General features: G+C 39.6%; 1 non-coding gene and 1 pseudogene across 1 annotated transcript; both read left to right on the top strand.

Moving 5' to 3' along the window:
* The first annotated feature begins 1,603 nt into the window (after positions 1-1,603).
* LOC149990758 (small nucleolar RNA SNORA72) lies at positions 1,604-1,736 on the top strand. Its single transcript, XR_016508694.1, has one exon. It is a non-coding gene; the product is annotated as a small nucleolar RNA SNORA72 (small nucleolar RNA).
* A 13,959-nt stretch (positions 1,737-15,695) lies between these two features.
* Positions 15,696-16,461, top strand: LOC149990757 (mitotic checkpoint protein BUB3 pseudogene; annotated as a pseudogene).
* The last annotated feature ends 343 nt before the right edge of the window (positions 16,462-16,804 follow it).

The raw sequence follows: 16,804 nt of genomic DNA, 5'->3' as shown, positions 1-16,804 counted from the left end.
CCACAGAAAACCAATGGTTAAGAGAAGGAAACCAGGGTTCAAATCAATGATTTGGAGCATAAGGAAGAAATAGTCAACCAGTGCAGAATGAGGAAACAAGAATTGAAAAAAATGAAGAGAAGCTTAGAAACGTCTGGGACAACTTTAAACATGCCAACATTCGAATCATAGGAATGTCAGAAGGAGAAGAGGAAGAACAAGAAATTGAAAGCTTATGTGAAAGAATAATGAAGGAACTCTCCAAATTTGGTGTAGGAAATAGACATACAAGTCCAGGAAGCCCAGAGATTCCCAAACAAGCTAGACCCAAGGAGGACCACACCAATACACATCATAATTTAAATGCCAAAGGTGAAAGATAGAGAGAGAATCTTAAAAGCAGCATGAGAAAAGCAGAGAGTCACCTACAAAGTGGTGCCTATAAGACTATCAGGTTCTAAAAAGAAACTTTGCAGGCAAGAAGGGACCGGCAAGAAGTATTCAATATGATGAAAAGCAAGGACCTACAACTAAGATTATTCTATCCAGCAAAGCTTTCATTTAGATTAAAAGGGCAGATGAAGTGCTTCCCAGACAAGGTAAAGCTAAAAGAGTTCATTATAACCAAGCCATTATTATATGAAATGTCAAAGGGAGTTACTTAAGAAAAAGAAAATCAGATAAGGGATTGATCTCCAAAATATATAAACTTACATATCTCAACACAGAGAACACAGACAGCCCAATTAAAAAATGGGCAAAGGACCTGAACAAACACTTCTCCAAAGAGGACATACAGACGGTCCATAAGCATACAAAAGAATGCTCAACATCACTAGCCATCAGAGAGATGCAAATAAAAACCAGTGAGATACCACCTCACACCAGTCAGAATGGCCATCATCAACAAATCAACAAACAACAAGTGTTGGCAAGGATATGGAGAAAAGGGAACCCTAGTGCACGGTTGGTGGGAATGCAGACTGGTACAGCCACTATGGAAAACAGTATGGAATTACCTCAAAAAACTAAAAATGGAACTGCCTTTTGAACCAGTGATTCCACTGCTAGGATTATACCCGAAGAATCCTGAAACCCCAATTCAGAAGAACTTATGCACCCCTATGTTCATAGCAGCGCTGTTTACAATAGCCAAGTGCTGGAAACAACCCAAGTGTCCATCTGTGGATAAGTGGATTAAAAAAATGTCGTACATTTACACACGGAATACTATTCAGCAGAAAGAAAGAAGGAACTCCTGCCATTTGTGACAACATGGACGGAACTAGAATTATGCTTAGTGAAATAAGCCAGGCAATGAAAGAAAAATACCATATGATATCACCCAATACAGGAGACTAATGAACAACACAAACAAATGAACAAAATTGAACAAGAAACAGAGTTACAGTTATCAGGGGGGAGAGGGGGTGAGGGGAGGGAGGGGGGAGGGAAAGTAGGGTAAGGGTTTAGCAAAGGAACTACTATAAATAACCCATGAACATGGACAATGGAGTCGGGATGGACTGTGGGAGAACGGGTGGGTTGGGTGGGGGGTAGCAATGAGAGAAAAAGTGGGACAATTGTAATAGAAAAACAATAAAAATAAAATAAAATAAAAAAGCTGCGAATATTCTCACTGTTCTGATTTTTGTAATAATCAGGGCAGGCTAAAAATTCGCTATATTAAGGCCATGCATGTGTCCCCAGACCAAGTTCTTTCCCTGGGTCTGGTCTTATAAATGCTGGTGATAAAAATAAATAAATAAAATAAAATAAAAAAGAATCATAGAAATGTTCCTGGCCCTATAAATCTCAATCTTTGAAATTTTTCTTAAGGCTATTTCAAAATAAATAAAAATACATTTATACAAACACACACAAAAAAAGAAAAAGAAGATCAAAATTATGAACATTAAAATGAAAACAAATTCACAACTATCAACAACTGAATCTAAAAAATAAAAACAAATCCAACTAAGCAAACCAGAATAGGAACAGAATCATAGATATGGGGATCATTTGCAGGGTTATCAGCTGGGTGAGGGATGGGGGAGAAATGGGGAAATGGTGCAGGAATTAAGAAACATAATTGGTTGGTACAAAATAGACAAGGAGAAGTTAAGAATAATATGGGAAAGGCTGAAGCACGACCCATGAACATGAACTAAGAGGGGTGGGGTTACTGGAGAAAGGGGAGCAACGGGGAAATTTGGGACTACTTAACAATATAATCAATAAAATATACTTTAAAAATATGAAAAGACTTGTCTTCATTCCTTAAAATAATTAAAAGATGATTGACTACTAATTGCCACTGAATTGTTGCCTTTAAAGTGGTAAATTTTATATTATGTGCATTATATTTGAATAAATTATTTCAGAAAAGATAAATGACCTTTTAAGACAAAAATCATAACAATGTATTTTGAGGTTATAATATGTGTGGAAGCAAAATGTATTATAGCAAATGGATGGAAGGGAATAAACTAAATATGCTATTTTAAGGTTCTAAATTGCACATGAAGTCATATAATAATGTTTAAAGATATATTGTGATTAATTGTAAAGGCTTGTTTTAAAACCTACAGAACTCTAAAGACTTCCAGTCAAGAGGAGGTAAAAACAGCTCTCCTCCTCACACAACCACATCAAAATTACAGCTAAACTGTAAGACAAGCATCACTTAGAACCATCAGAAATCGAATTGAATAGAAATCTGACAACTATGGAATTTAAAAAACCACATCCATCCAGACTGGTAGGAGATGCACAAACATAGAGACACTGAACAGGCTGGTTCCACACACATGTGTGGTGGATAAAAATTCAGGAGAAATATCTCAGGAGCAAGGAGTCCCAACTGCACACCAGGCCACCCAGCCCACAATTCCAGTGCTAGGAATTTAAGTCCCCATAACTTAAGGCTGCAAAAACCAGTGAGGATTGGGTCTATGGAAGAAAATTCTGGAGTCCCAAGCAGTTTCTCTTGAAGAACCCACACATGGACTTAATCAGACTCACTTTCTCTGAGCTCCAACACCAGGGTAACGGTTTGAAAGGCACCAATGGTATACAAGAAGGAAATGAAATGTCTGGCACCGAGGCAAGAGCTGGGGAACAGTTTTCTCCCAGACAGAAAGGTGGACAGAAGCCACTGTTCCTTTTCTGAACCTCCATCCAAGAGAGCCACAGAGCTTGCAGGCAGAAACCACATCAGAGACTCCATCAACCTGGCTAACACTGTTTACCTCACCCTAGAGTTGTCCTGAGGCTTAGCCCTATCCAACGTACAGGTCCATCCAAGCTGTTAACAGTGGTTTTTCCATATGAATTGTTCGTCTAAGATCCTGCTTCACAACTTCCTAAATTCTCTTAAACACGCCACAGGCCATCTCAGTGAGCCCCCAGCCCTGTGGCTTTCGCTAAGTGGCCCCAGGCCCAGTACTAGCAGCAGCCAGCCTAGGTTCACAGCTTGACTTTGCCTGGGAACCTCCAAGCCCAGCAAAACTGGCAGCCTTCTTCAGATTGCTTTGTAGTTCATGCAGAGTGGCCCCAGGTAGAACAGAGTTGAAGGCTGACTTTGGCCTGCACCACCCAAGAAACACCAGAGCCTGTGCACACAGTAGACAGCTACAGACCATGTTGGAGCACCACCACCCTGCCCCTGCACAGCTGATCCTTGGAGTACAGAGCTTGGTAGTCAGTTGTCACAGCCAGTCCTTACAGCTTACTGGCCTGGGTAAATCCTTCCCATTGACCTGCCAAGAGCAACCAAGTCTCCACTACAATAGGAGAGTATGCTCAGCCCACACAATGGGAACACCTCAAGTACCCAGCTTGGGTGATAGGGGATGCTGTACCACTATACCCTACAGGACACCTGCTACATTAGGCCGTGCTATCAAGACCTGGAGTCATAGGAGCTCTACCTAGTACATAGAAACAAACACAGGGAGGCTGCAAAACTGAGGAGACAAAGAAACATGGCCCAAATGAAAGAACAAATAAAAACTCTAGAAAAAGAACTAAACTAAATGGAGACAGAAATCTATCAGATGTGGAGTTAAAAACACCGGTTATAAGGATGCTCAAGGAACTTAGTATCTCAACAGCATAAAAAAGACCCAATCAGAAATAAAGGATACACTAATTGAAATAAAGAACAATTCACAGGGAAACAACAGTAGAGCGAATGGCGTCAAGAATCAAATCAATGATTTATAATATAAAGGAGCAAAAAAATAAATGACCAATCAGAACAACTAGAAGAAAAAAGAATCAAAAAAAAAATGAGGATAGTGTAATCAGCCTCTGGGACAACTGCAAGAGGCCCAACATTTGCATCATAGGGGTACAAGAAGGAGAAGAGAAAGAGCAAGAAATTGGAAATCTATTTGAAAAAATAATTAAAGAAAACTTCTCTAATTTGGTGAAGGAAATAGACATGCAAGTCCTGGAAGCACAGAGAGTCCCAAACAAGATAGATGCAAAGAGGACCGCTCCCAGACACATCATAATGAAAATGCCAATAGTTAAAGATAAAGAGAGAACTTTAAAAGCAACAAAAGAAAAGAAGTCAGTTACCCACAGGGGAGTTCCCATAACTGTCAGCTAATTTCTCAAAAGAGACTTTACAGGCTAGAAGGGACTGGCAAGAAATATACAAAGTCATGAAAAGTGGTGACCTATGGCCAAGATTGCTCTACCCAGCAGGCTATCATTTAGAATCTAAGGGCAGTTAAGGAGCTTCCCAGACTGAAAAAACTAAAAGAGTTCATCATCACCAAACCATTATTATATGAAACGTTAAAGGGACTTATTTAAGAAAAAGATCAAAAATATGAACAATAAAATGGCAATAAATACATATCTATTAACAATTGAATCTATAAAACAAACTAAGCAAACAAGAACAGAGACAGAATCATGGATACAGAGAATGTTTTCATGGTTGCCAGATGGGAGGGAGGTATGGGGGAATGGGTGAAGAGGTGAAGAAATTAATAAGTACAAATTGATAGTTACAGAATAGCCATTGGGATGTAAAGTACAGTATGTAAAATGGAGTAGCCAGAGAACTTATATGCATGATCAGTGTACATGAACAAAGTTGTGGGAGTGGGGGTTGCTGGGTGGAGGTGGGTAAAGGGGAAAAAATAGGACAACTGTAATAATATAATCAATAAAATATAATTTAAAAAGAAAACCTACAGCAACTACAATAAAAGAATCTAGAATAAAAGAATCTATATAAGCAATGGTGGAGATAAAATAGAATATTAAAAGATTTTGAGCCCCGACCAGGTGGCTCATCTGATTGGGAGTCATCCTGCAAAGCAAAAAGTCACTGGTTCAATTCCCTGTCAGGGCACATGCCTGGGTTATGAGTTTGGTCCCTAGTCAGGGCACATGCAAGAGGCAAATGATTAACGTTTCTCTCTCACATCAATGTTTCTCTCCCTGTCTTTCTTCTTCCCTTCCCCTCTCTCTAAAAATACATAAGTAAAATCTTTAAAAATGATAGGTTGTAAGGCAATGTTTCTTTCTCACACTAATGTCAATCTCCCCCTGCCCCCCCACCTCTGTCTCTCTCTTCAATAAACATATCTTCTGGTGAAGATTAAAAAACATATTTTGATTATTCCTTGATACTTGTTTCTCCAAGAGGTGGAGTTTAATTTCCCTCCCCTTGAGTGTAGGCTAAACTTAGTAATTTTTATATAATGAATAGAATTTGAAATGGGAAAAGCAGTAGCTTTAAAATGGAAAAATCTGACAGATACCATCTTAAACAGGAAATCAAAGACATGTTAATGTCAGGTACTGCCCTCCCCCACAGTGTGAAGGAACAACAAGGGCACAATGCCTCAATGGTATTCTTCCCAAAATTTTATAACCACAGCCTGACCAAAAGAAAAAAAATCAGATGAACCCAAATTGAGAGACATTCTACCAAGTTCCTGACCAGTACTCCTAAAAACTGCACGGGTCATAAATAAAAAGAAAAAGAAAAAAAAGAAAGGTCTGAGAAACTATCACAGCCAGGAGGAATTTAAGGAGACATGATGACTAATTGAAATGTTGTATCCTGGATAGAATCCTGGAACAGAAAAAGGCATTAATGGGAAAATCTAACTGAAGTATAGTCTAGTTAATTGTATTGTACCAATGTGAATTTCTTAGTTTTGGCTATCATGTTTATTAAGATGTTAACATTAGAGGAGCTTGGATTAAAAGTATCTGGGAACACTCTAACTATCTTTGCAAATGTTTGTAAATCTAAAATTATTTCAAAATAAAAAAGCTGAAAGAAAATAATCCAAGAAAGGACATAAAAAGGGAAAAGTTGGTAAAGTAAGATGGCAAGCATCAAAAACAAATAGAGGTGATGTCATATGTTATTTTTCTTTCATTATCTGGCTTATTTTACTAAGCATAATTCACTCTAGTTCCATCTATGTTGTTGCAAATGGTAGAAGTTCCTTATTTCTTTCTGCTACATAGTATTCCATTGTGTAAATGTACCACAGTTTTTTGATCCACTCATCCACAGATGGGCACTTCAGCTGTTTCCAGCACTTGGTTATTATAAATAGTGCTGCTATGAACATAGGGGTGCATAGGTTTTTTGAATCGGTGTTTCAGGATTCTTTGGATATAATCCCAGCAATGGAATTGCTGGTTCAAAAGGCAGCTCCATTTTTAGTTTTTTGAGGAAATTCCATGCTGTTTTCCATAGTGGCTGTACCAGTCTGCATTCAAGAAAAAAGGCCTGGTACCTTGGTTGGTTGTACAATTCATGGCAATATTTCCATGGAAGGAACAAATGTTGCTTTCTTGAAAGATGGCTAGAAGGGACCTTAAGGCACAATGGGAAACCCGAAGGACATAGAAAAGACAGGTGTTTACAGGCAAGGCTGAATGGCAGGTATGTGGCTCAGCTCCTCTGTCCTGAAGGGCAAACTGAAAGTCACCCTAAAGTTTCCTTGTGTAAGTTCCAGCAAAGCAGATGTAAAGATCACATATGATCATTTGCTGCTCTTGTTGTGTTTATGCAAATGAACAGGATAAATTAAAACTGGCTTTAATGCCATCCCTTTAATGACAAGGAGGGTAATCTTAAGGGAAAAAAATCACAATTCAAGGAAAATCACAATGCTCAGTGGTAGACTATAAAGTAGTGCAGCTGTTTTTAAAGTTTATCCTCATTTAAAGTTTGTTTTCATTTGAAAGTTAAACTAGGTCTGTAACATCATCGAAGATGCTTAATTTATAGGCAAGAAGAATGTCAATGCCTTGCAACTGGACATCTTCCCAATAAGACAGTCTTGCAGATTTAGAGACTGGTTTGTGGGTTATGTTGCATAAATTAACATGTGTGTTCTGTTTTCAAAGGGCATAAGCCTATGATCTCATTACCTGAGTGATTTTCTGCACGTATAGGTCTCACTTAATCCTGTCTGCATCACTACCTCCTGAGACTCAGTGTTTTGGCTGAACTAAGTCAGCTGGGTTGGTGAAGTATGGGGTGGTCTGTAGGATTCACTTTAAAACTGGTTTCTCTTTTCTATTTTAATGGCTTGGACAGAAAGAGCCCAGAGGTCTGAGAGGGGGGAAACCTAAAATATTCCCCTCAGCCCAAACTAGATATAGTGGGTTTTGGACAGGTGTGACGTGCCTTGCACACTTTCCTCCCCCTTTTTTCCCCAATGTGGGACATTGAAAAATTAATACCTGCCTTTTGTCATCTAGTGGTTATGGATAGAATGATGCTTTTTAACCTTGTTGCCAAATCTGTTGCTCCCAGAATACAAGGATGCCAGCCTGTTAAACCAAGCATGCCGTTGTCCAGGGACAGCCAACTGACCTGGTGTCTGTAAGATCCTTCCCCATGTGGGAAGGTCACCCTCCCCTCCACAGCCCCACTCTTATTAGAAGTTTCTGGACCCAAGGGTAGGTAGGATGACAACCATGTCCAACTTGAAGCAGCTAGAGGAGCACAAGACCTTCGCACATTGTCCTTTATAGGATCATAAAGGGTCTTAAGTCTGAGAGGGGGGAATTGTTATTTTTAATGTTATAAAAAATTAATTAATAAAAAAATAGAGAAATGGATGACTTAAACACAACCATATCAATAACTACATTAAATATAAATGTAGTCTAAGCAGTAACATTTAAAGTCAGAGATCAGGAGAGAGAAGATGGTGGAGGAGTGAGGGGAGGCTGCGTTTTCAGGCTCCCGAGACCCGTCTGCAGTTTGGGCTAATTGCAGACAGAACATCTCAGTGAGCAGCTGGACACTGGCAGGAGTCGAGCCATGGCACTGCTGGATTAGAGAAAATCCATCTGGGAACAACCTATTTAGTGAGGATAGCGGAGGAAAAGGGGACAAAACGGGATTCCTGACTGGGGCGGCTGCCCGACCTGCAGCTGGAAGTACACAAAGGCTTTTTGGTGACCACAGACTACCCTGGAGAGGAGTCGGGAGGAGAGCGGATCTCTGCCTGCTGGCAGAGATGGGACTCGACCAAGTAGCATTGGTGCTGAAGGACAGGAGACAGCATGCTGCCGGGCAAGTGAGAACATAACTCTCATTTATATTTTTCTCTAGTGGACGGTGGAGAGGGGAGGAAAGTTTGGGGGTGGTAGGCCATTCTTGAGGAGTGCAGGCGCAGAGGCGCGCTCATCCACTCCCCAACCCTCCCCTTGGGTCCCGGGGGCACGCATAGGGAAGTGCTCTCATTCACTGGCCCAGGTGTGTGGGGTAGTGAGTCCAGACGTCCCTCGGGCACTCCCCAACGGACATAAGATCAGTGCCCCAATGGGCACAGGGAGAGCCCAGTGAACATGCAGAGGACCGTGCACAGACACCCCTAGCCAGCTCCCGTGGGCACTGGGACAGAGGCTGGAAAGCAGACCACTAGAGCAGGCTCTGTTCGCCTGCCCAGACGGGTGAGGGAAGGCGGGCGGCTGTGGCACAGGAACAGCGGGCGGCAGCGACTCACAGACTCTCACTTCCACTGTGTACAAGTGTCCGGGGCCCTGCCCTAAGAGGTGACAAACCAACTCCCGGAGCTCGGCTCAGCAGGACTAAGGGCACGGGTGCTCGAGCACGAAAACACCTCAGCCCGGGGACAAAAGGCACCAATCGCGGGGCAAGCTATCAGGCCGCCTGCGCGTGCAGGGACGCGTGCGCGCGGGGACACCTCGGCGCTAACGCAGAAACACCTCGGACCTGAAACAATAGGGGCCAATTGCGGGGCAAGCTCTCAGGCCACCCCGCCCGTGCAGGGGTGCGCACGCAAGGACACCTCAGCTGGCTCCAGCGGGCAGCAAGGGAATGCGCCATGCCAGCAACTGAGGGCGGACACCAGTGCTGCAAGAAACAAGAACCTCTGAACCGCCACACTAGACCAGCTGTGGACGCAGAAAAAGAAGGCGACACATCAAGGCTAAAACGGAGTAAAAACATCCCTTTTTTTCACTTTTTTCTCTCTCTTTCTTCTTTCATTCTTTCTTCTTTATTCTTTCTTTTCTTTCTTTCTCTCTTCTTTCTTCTTTTTTCTAGGGATTTTATATTTTTGTTAATTTTTTTCTTTTTTCTTTCTTTCTTTCTTTCTTCTTTCTTTTCTCTCTTTCTTTCTTTCTTTTTTTTTTTTTTTGTTGGTTTTTTTCCCTTCCAAAAGAAAAACAAACTTTATCTCAAACATGTTGCATATAACCTCTCCTTCTCATCCTTTCTCTTCAATCGTTGTTTATTTGTTTGTGTGTCTAGTTACCCCCCCATCACTCTAAATAATAGAATATAATTACTATATAAACCCAATACAATACAATCCCACTTTCTTACTATATTATGCATTATTCCATCCTTTTCTTCTATTTTTATTAACGTACAATGTAAATGTTACCTACTGGCTTGCATAGTCTCAACTATTATTAATCTATCACCCCCTCTATCAAAAATTATATTTTTCCTCCCTAAAAACAACTTTTATCTATTCTCCTTATAGTATAAAAGCTCTAATCTCTTTACATTTATATTAATACGGGCTCATTGGTAGACGATAGCGGGATAGAGGGTAGGGGATATTTTTTGAGGGTGTGGGTCTCCTGCCTGGGCTTTGCGTTTATGTTTTTAACATCGTCTCCACAAAAGGACTCAAGACAAAGTGGATAGAGTGACTCCCAACCAACTAGCCAGAAGGAAGATACTACCAAGGAACATCTGAAATATAACCAGACAGCATAAACAAATGACATAAAGGGTAACTCAAGAACATCAGGCTCAGGATATCAAAGAGACTGCACCACTGAAACCCCCAGATCTCCCATAAAGAATCTCATACCACAAAGGAGGGAAGTAAAAGCAGAACACCGCCCACCAAAAAAAGAACAAATAAATAAATAAATAAAAACAAAAAGAATCCAACATGGTAAGACACAAAAATAACCCTTCAATGAAAAGAAAAGAGGAATCCTCAGAGAGAGAGAGATAGATGAAATAGACATAGCCCAAATGTCAGACATGGAATTCAAAACAATGGTGGAAAAGAAGCTCAATATACTTGACATCCTTAAAAACAACTATGACAACCTCCAAGGAAGTTAACAGCAGCTCCAAGAAAATTACAGGAAACTTGCAGAGAACTACACCAGCATAAAAAAAGACATAGAAACTGTTAACAAGAACCAGGAAGAACTTAAGAATGCAATCTCTGAACTGAAAAACACAGTAGAATCAGTCAAAAGCAGACTAAACGAAGCAGAGGATCAGATTAGTGAGTTAGAAGATAATGTAGAGAAAAACTCCCAGACAATACAGCAAAATGAAAAAAGATTAAAAAAATATGAACAAGATGTAAGGGAATTACAGGATAGCATGATAAGAAATAATATCAGGATCATCGGAATTAGAGAGGGAGAAGAAAAGGAGCATGGAATTGAAAAACTGATAGGAGAAATAGTTACATAAAATTTTCCCAACCTGATGAGAGAAAAAGATATACAAGTTCAGGAAGCACACAGAGTTCCAATGAAGAGGAACCCCCCAAAACCCACTCCAAGGCATATCATAATTCAAATGGCAACATTCCAAGACAAAGAGAGAATCCTAAAAGCAGCAAGAGAAAAACAGCAAATAACATACAAGGGAGCTCTGATAAGGCTATCAACTGATTTCTCAACAGAAACACTACAAGCCAGAAGGGAATGGTCAAAAATATTTCAAGCAATGAAAAACAAAGGCCTACAACCAAGAATACTCTACCCAGCAAGGCTCTCATTCAAAATACAAGGTGAAATAAGGAGTTTCTCAGATAAAGGAAGACTGAAAGAATACATCTCCACAAAATCAGCATTGAAAGAGATGCTAAAAGGTGTGTTCTAAGAAAAAAGGAGAAAAGAACAATAGAGGAGAGGAACAGAGGTACAAAGGGAAATGAATAAGTACACGTCAATAATAACTTTAAATGTAAATGGATTAAATGCTGCAATTAAAAGACATAGGGTAATGGAATGGATAAGAAAACAGGACCCACATATTTGCTGTCTACAAGAAACACACCTCAAAACAAAAGATTTACACAGAGTGAAAGTAAAGGGATATAAAAAAATATTCCAAGCAAACGGACCAGAAAAAAAAAGCCGGGGTAGCAGTCCTCATATCAGACAAAACGGATTTCAAAGCAAGGGCAATAAAAAGAGACAAAGAAGGACATTTCATAATACTTAAAGGAACGATCCATCAAGAAGATATGACATTGATAAACATATATGCACCCAACATAGGAGCACCCAAATACATAAAGCAAATACTAGAAGACCACAAAAAGGATATCAACAAATCACTCACAGTAGGAGACTTCAACACTACATTATCAAGAATAGACAGATCATCAAAGCAAAGAAACACCAAGGATATACAGGCATTGAACAACACACTAAACCACATGGACCTAACTGATATATATAGAACTTTCTACCCCAAAGAAGCAAAATATACATTCTTTTCAAATGCACATGGGACATTTTCAAAGATAGACCACATAATAGGACACAAAACAAGCCTCAACAAATTCGAGAACATTGAAATCATATCAAGCATCTTTTCAGATCACAATGCCTTGAAACTAAAAATCAACCTCAGAGAAAAAAATCAAAGACACCCAAACTCATGGAGATTGAATAACATGCTATTAAATAATGAATGGATTAACAATGACATCAAAAAAGAAATCAAGAAATTTCTAGAAACTAATGATAATGAGCACACAACAGCCCAAAACCTGTGGGACACAGCGAAAGCAGTCCTGAGAGGGAAGTTCATAGCAATACAGGCATGTCTGAAAAGGATAGAAGAATCTCAAATAAAAAACCAAACCATAAAGGTACAAGCACCAGAACAACAACAACAAACAAAGCCTAGGGCAATAAGAAGGAACGAAATCACCAAGATCAGGGCAGAACTAAATAACATACAGACTAAACAAACAATCCAAAAGATCAACAAAACTAGGAGCTGGTTCTTCGAAAAAATAAACAAAACCGACAAGCCTCTAGCCAGGCTCATCAAGAGAAAAAGAGAGAAGACCCAAATAAACAAAATCAGAAAGGAAAGAGGAGAAATCACGACTTATACCACAGAAATACAAATGATAGTTAGAAATTACTACAGACAAGTGTATGGCAAGAAATTTGACAACCTAGAACAAATGGACAAATTTCTAGAAACATACAACCTTCCAAAACTGAATCAAGAAGAAGTGGAAAGTCTCAACAGACCAATAACAAAAAAAGAAATTGAAACAGTAATCAAAAATCTCCCTGCACACAAAAGCCCTGGACCGGATGGCTTCACAGGCGAATTCTACAAAACATCCAGGGAAGAACTAACTCCTATCCTCCTCAAACTGTTCCAAAAAATTCAAGAAGAGGGGAAAATCCCAAACTCTTTCTATGAAGCCAGTATTATTCTAATCACCAACCAGGTCAAGACACAACAAAGAAAGAAAACTACAGGCCAATATCACTGATGAACATAGATGCTAAAATCCTCAACAAAATATTGGTAAACAGGATCCAGCAACACATTAAAAAGATCATACACCACTATCAAGTGGGATTCATCCCAGGGATGCAAGGATGATTTAATATTCGCAAACCAATAAATATAATACATCACCTAAACAAAATGAAAGACAAAAATCACATGATCATATCAATAGAGGCATAAAAAGCATTTGATAAAGTACAACACCCATTTATGATGAAAACACTCAGCAAAATGGCAATAGAGGGAGTATACCTTAACATAATTAAGGCTATATACAAGAAACCTGAAGCCAACATCATACTCAACGGACAAAAAATGAAAGCATTCTCCCTGAGATCAGGAACAAGACAAGGATGTCCACTCTCTCCACTCTTCTTCAACATAGTGTTGGAAGTCCTAGACACAGCAATCAGACAAGAAAAAGAAATAAAAGGCATCCAAATTGGGAAAGAAGAAGTGAAACTATCATCATATGCAGATAACATGATAGTATACATAGAAAACCCTATAGACTCCACTAAAAAAACTACTCGATATAATAAGCGAATTTGGCAAAATAGCAGGGTACAAAATAAATATACAGAAATCTAAGGCATTTCTGTACACCAACAATAAAATATCAGAGACAGAGACAAGAAAGAAAGTACCATTTACTATAGCAACAGGAAAAATAAAGTACCTAGGAGTATACTTAACCAAAGAGATAAAAGACCTGTACTCTGAAAATTACATAACATTGAAGAAAGAAATTAAGGAAGATACAAATAAATGGAAGCAAATACCATGTTCTTGGATGGGAAGAATCAACATCATCAAAATGGCCATACTACCCAAAGCAATTTACAGATTCAATGCAATCCCTATTAAAATACCAATGACATATTTCACAGACCTAGAACAAATACTCCATAAATTCATATGGAACCAAAAAAGACCCCAAATAGCAAAAGCAATCTTGAGACAAAAGAACACAGCAGGTGAAATCACAATACCAAACATCAAACTATACTACAAAGCCAGTGTAATCAAAACAGTCTGGTACTGGCATAAGAACAGACATATAGATCAGTGGAACAGAATAGAGAGTCCTGAAATAAACCCAGGCCTCTATGGTCAACTAATCTTTGATAAAGGAGGTAGGAACATAAAATGGAGTGAGAAGAGCCTCTTTAAAAAATGGTGCTGGGAGAACTGGATAGGGACCTGCAAAAAAATGAAACTAGACCACCAACTTACACCACACACGAGAATAAACTCAAGATGGATCAAAGACTTAAATGTAAGCTGTGACACCATAAAAGTCCTAGAGGAAAACATAGGCAAAAAAAATATCAGGTATCTCACGTAACAATTTACTCAAGGATACATCTCCTAAAGCAAGAGAAATAAAGGAAAAAATAAATAAATGGGATTACATCAAACTAAAGAGTTTCTTCTCAGCAAAAGAAAACATCAGCAAGATGAAAAGGAAACCAACCATATGGGAACACATATTTGCCAATGATATCACAGACAGGGGACTGATTTCCAAAATATATAAAGAGCTGATACGACTCAACATCAAGAAAACAAACAACCCAATTAAAAATTGGGCAAAGGACCTGAACAAACACTTCTCCGAAGAGGACATACAGAAGGTCCATAGACACATGAAAAAATGCTCAACATCATTAGCCATCAGGGAGTTGCAAAGGAAAACCACAATGAGATACCACTTTACACCAGTCAGAATGGCCATCGTCAACAAATCAACAAACAAGTGCTGGCGAGGATATGGAGAAACGGGAACCCTACTGCACTGTTGGTGGGAATGCAGACTGGTGCAGCCACTATGGAAAACAGTATGGAATTACCTCAAAAGATTAAAAATGGAACGGCCTTTTGAACCAGCGACTCCACCAATAGGATTATACCTGAGGAATCTTAAAACACCAATTCAAAAGAACTTATGCACCCCTATGTTCATTGCAGCACTGTTTACAATAGCTAAGTGCTGGAAACAACCTAAGTGCCCATCTGTAGATGAGTGGATCAAAAAACTGTGGTACATTTACACAATGGAATACTATGTAGCAGAAAGAAAGAAGGAACTCCTGCCATTTGCGACAACATGGATGGAACTAGAGAGAATTTTGCTTAGTGAAATAAGCCAGGCAAAGAAAGCAAAATACCATATGATATCACCTAATACAGGAAACTAAAGAACAACACAAACAAAAGAACTAAATAGAACAAAGAGCAGAATAGCAGTCAATAGGGGGGAGGGGGGATGGAGAGAAGGGGGATAAGCAAGGGAAGGGTCTAGTCAAGGAACGTGTATAAATGACTCATGGACATGGACGACGGGGAGGGATATGAGTGCGGGAGAGGGGGTGGGTTGGGTGGGGGAGAGAAATTGGGAGAAAATGGGACAACTGTAATTGAAAAACCAAAAAGAAAAAGAAAAAATAAAGTCAGAGATCATTACACTGTATTAAAAATAATATTGGCCTCAACATATTTGCTTGTATAAGAAACATTTTTAAGTATAAAGACACAGATAGGTTAAAATGTTGGATAAAGATATACTAGGAATGTCTATATTAATTTCAAAGTAAGCTTCAAGACAGAATATTACAAAGAGTAAAGACAGTTAGCATTCCAAGGGATACTCAAGATGACTAGCCATAAGGAATTCATGCTGCACCAGCTGCTCAAGGACAGCATCTCCTCAGTGAAATTTAGTCCCAACACCTCCCAGTTCCTGCTGGTCTCCTCCTGCGATACACTGGTGCTCCTCTACCATGTGATGGCCACCTCCATGTGGCTCAAGTAGCAGCACACCAGAACTCCTTGTACTGCTGGGACCTTCTCTCAGCCTGAACAGCTGTATTCCCTCTCAGTGTCTGGAGACAGGCTAATTGTGGGCACTGTAGGATGCAGAGCATTGATGTAGGACCTATGGAACATGGGCTACATGCAGCAGCACTGGGAGTTCAACCTGAAATACGAGACTTGCTGCATATGAGCCTTTCCAAACAAGCAGGGTTTTGTATTGATTTCTATTGAAGGCCAGGTGGCAGTTGAGTACTTGGACCCAAGCCCTGAGTTACAGAAGAAGTATCCCTTCAAGTGTCACAGACTAAAAGAAAATAATATTGAGCAGACTTACCCAGTTGATGCCATTTCCTTTTACAACATCCACAATACATTTGCCACAGGTGGTTCCAATGGATTTGTATTTAGGATCCATTTTACAAAAAGCAACTGTGCCAGTTCTCTTGGTATCCCACCAGCATCGCATCACTTGCCTCCAGTAACGTGGCACTACACTTGTAATAGCATCATCATATATGTATGAGATGGATGACATGGAACATCCTGAAGATGGCATATTTATTTGCCAAGTGACACATGCAGAAACAAAACCCAAGTCCACCTAACCATCTTATGAAAGTGGTTTCTCTATGGAGAGCTTTGTTTTGCTTTCTACAAATAGTTGGTTATCCCCTAAGGGATGCATCATAGTTATTGTGGACATGTTACTTAGTATGTGGATTTCTCTTGTTTTCTGTCTGATACAAAACTTGTTTTCACCCTTTCATGCTGACTTTGTGTAAGATGAGGAGTCTTGGTGTCCTTGGGCAGTAGTCGGAAGAATTGCTTTTCCCGCTGCAAGCAAAGTTGCTTTTTCTGGGCATCTTGAACTCTTTTTGTAAAATAATCTGAACCTGTTATTTTCATACTGTCTAACAAAACAGAGATTCAGAACCCTTAAAAAAGACA

The sequence above is a fragment of the Furipterus horrens genome, unplaced genomic scaffold (genome assembly GCF_987537825.1).
Source record: "Furipterus horrens unplaced genomic scaffold, mFurHor1.1.pri manual_scaffold_17, whole genome shotgun sequence".
Classification (NCBI taxonomy): domain Eukaryota; kingdom Metazoa; phylum Chordata; class Mammalia; order Chiroptera; family Furipteridae; genus Furipterus; species Furipterus horrens.
Note: the sequence above shows the minus strand (reverse complement) of the source record. Positions and strands in the feature narration are given on the sequence as shown.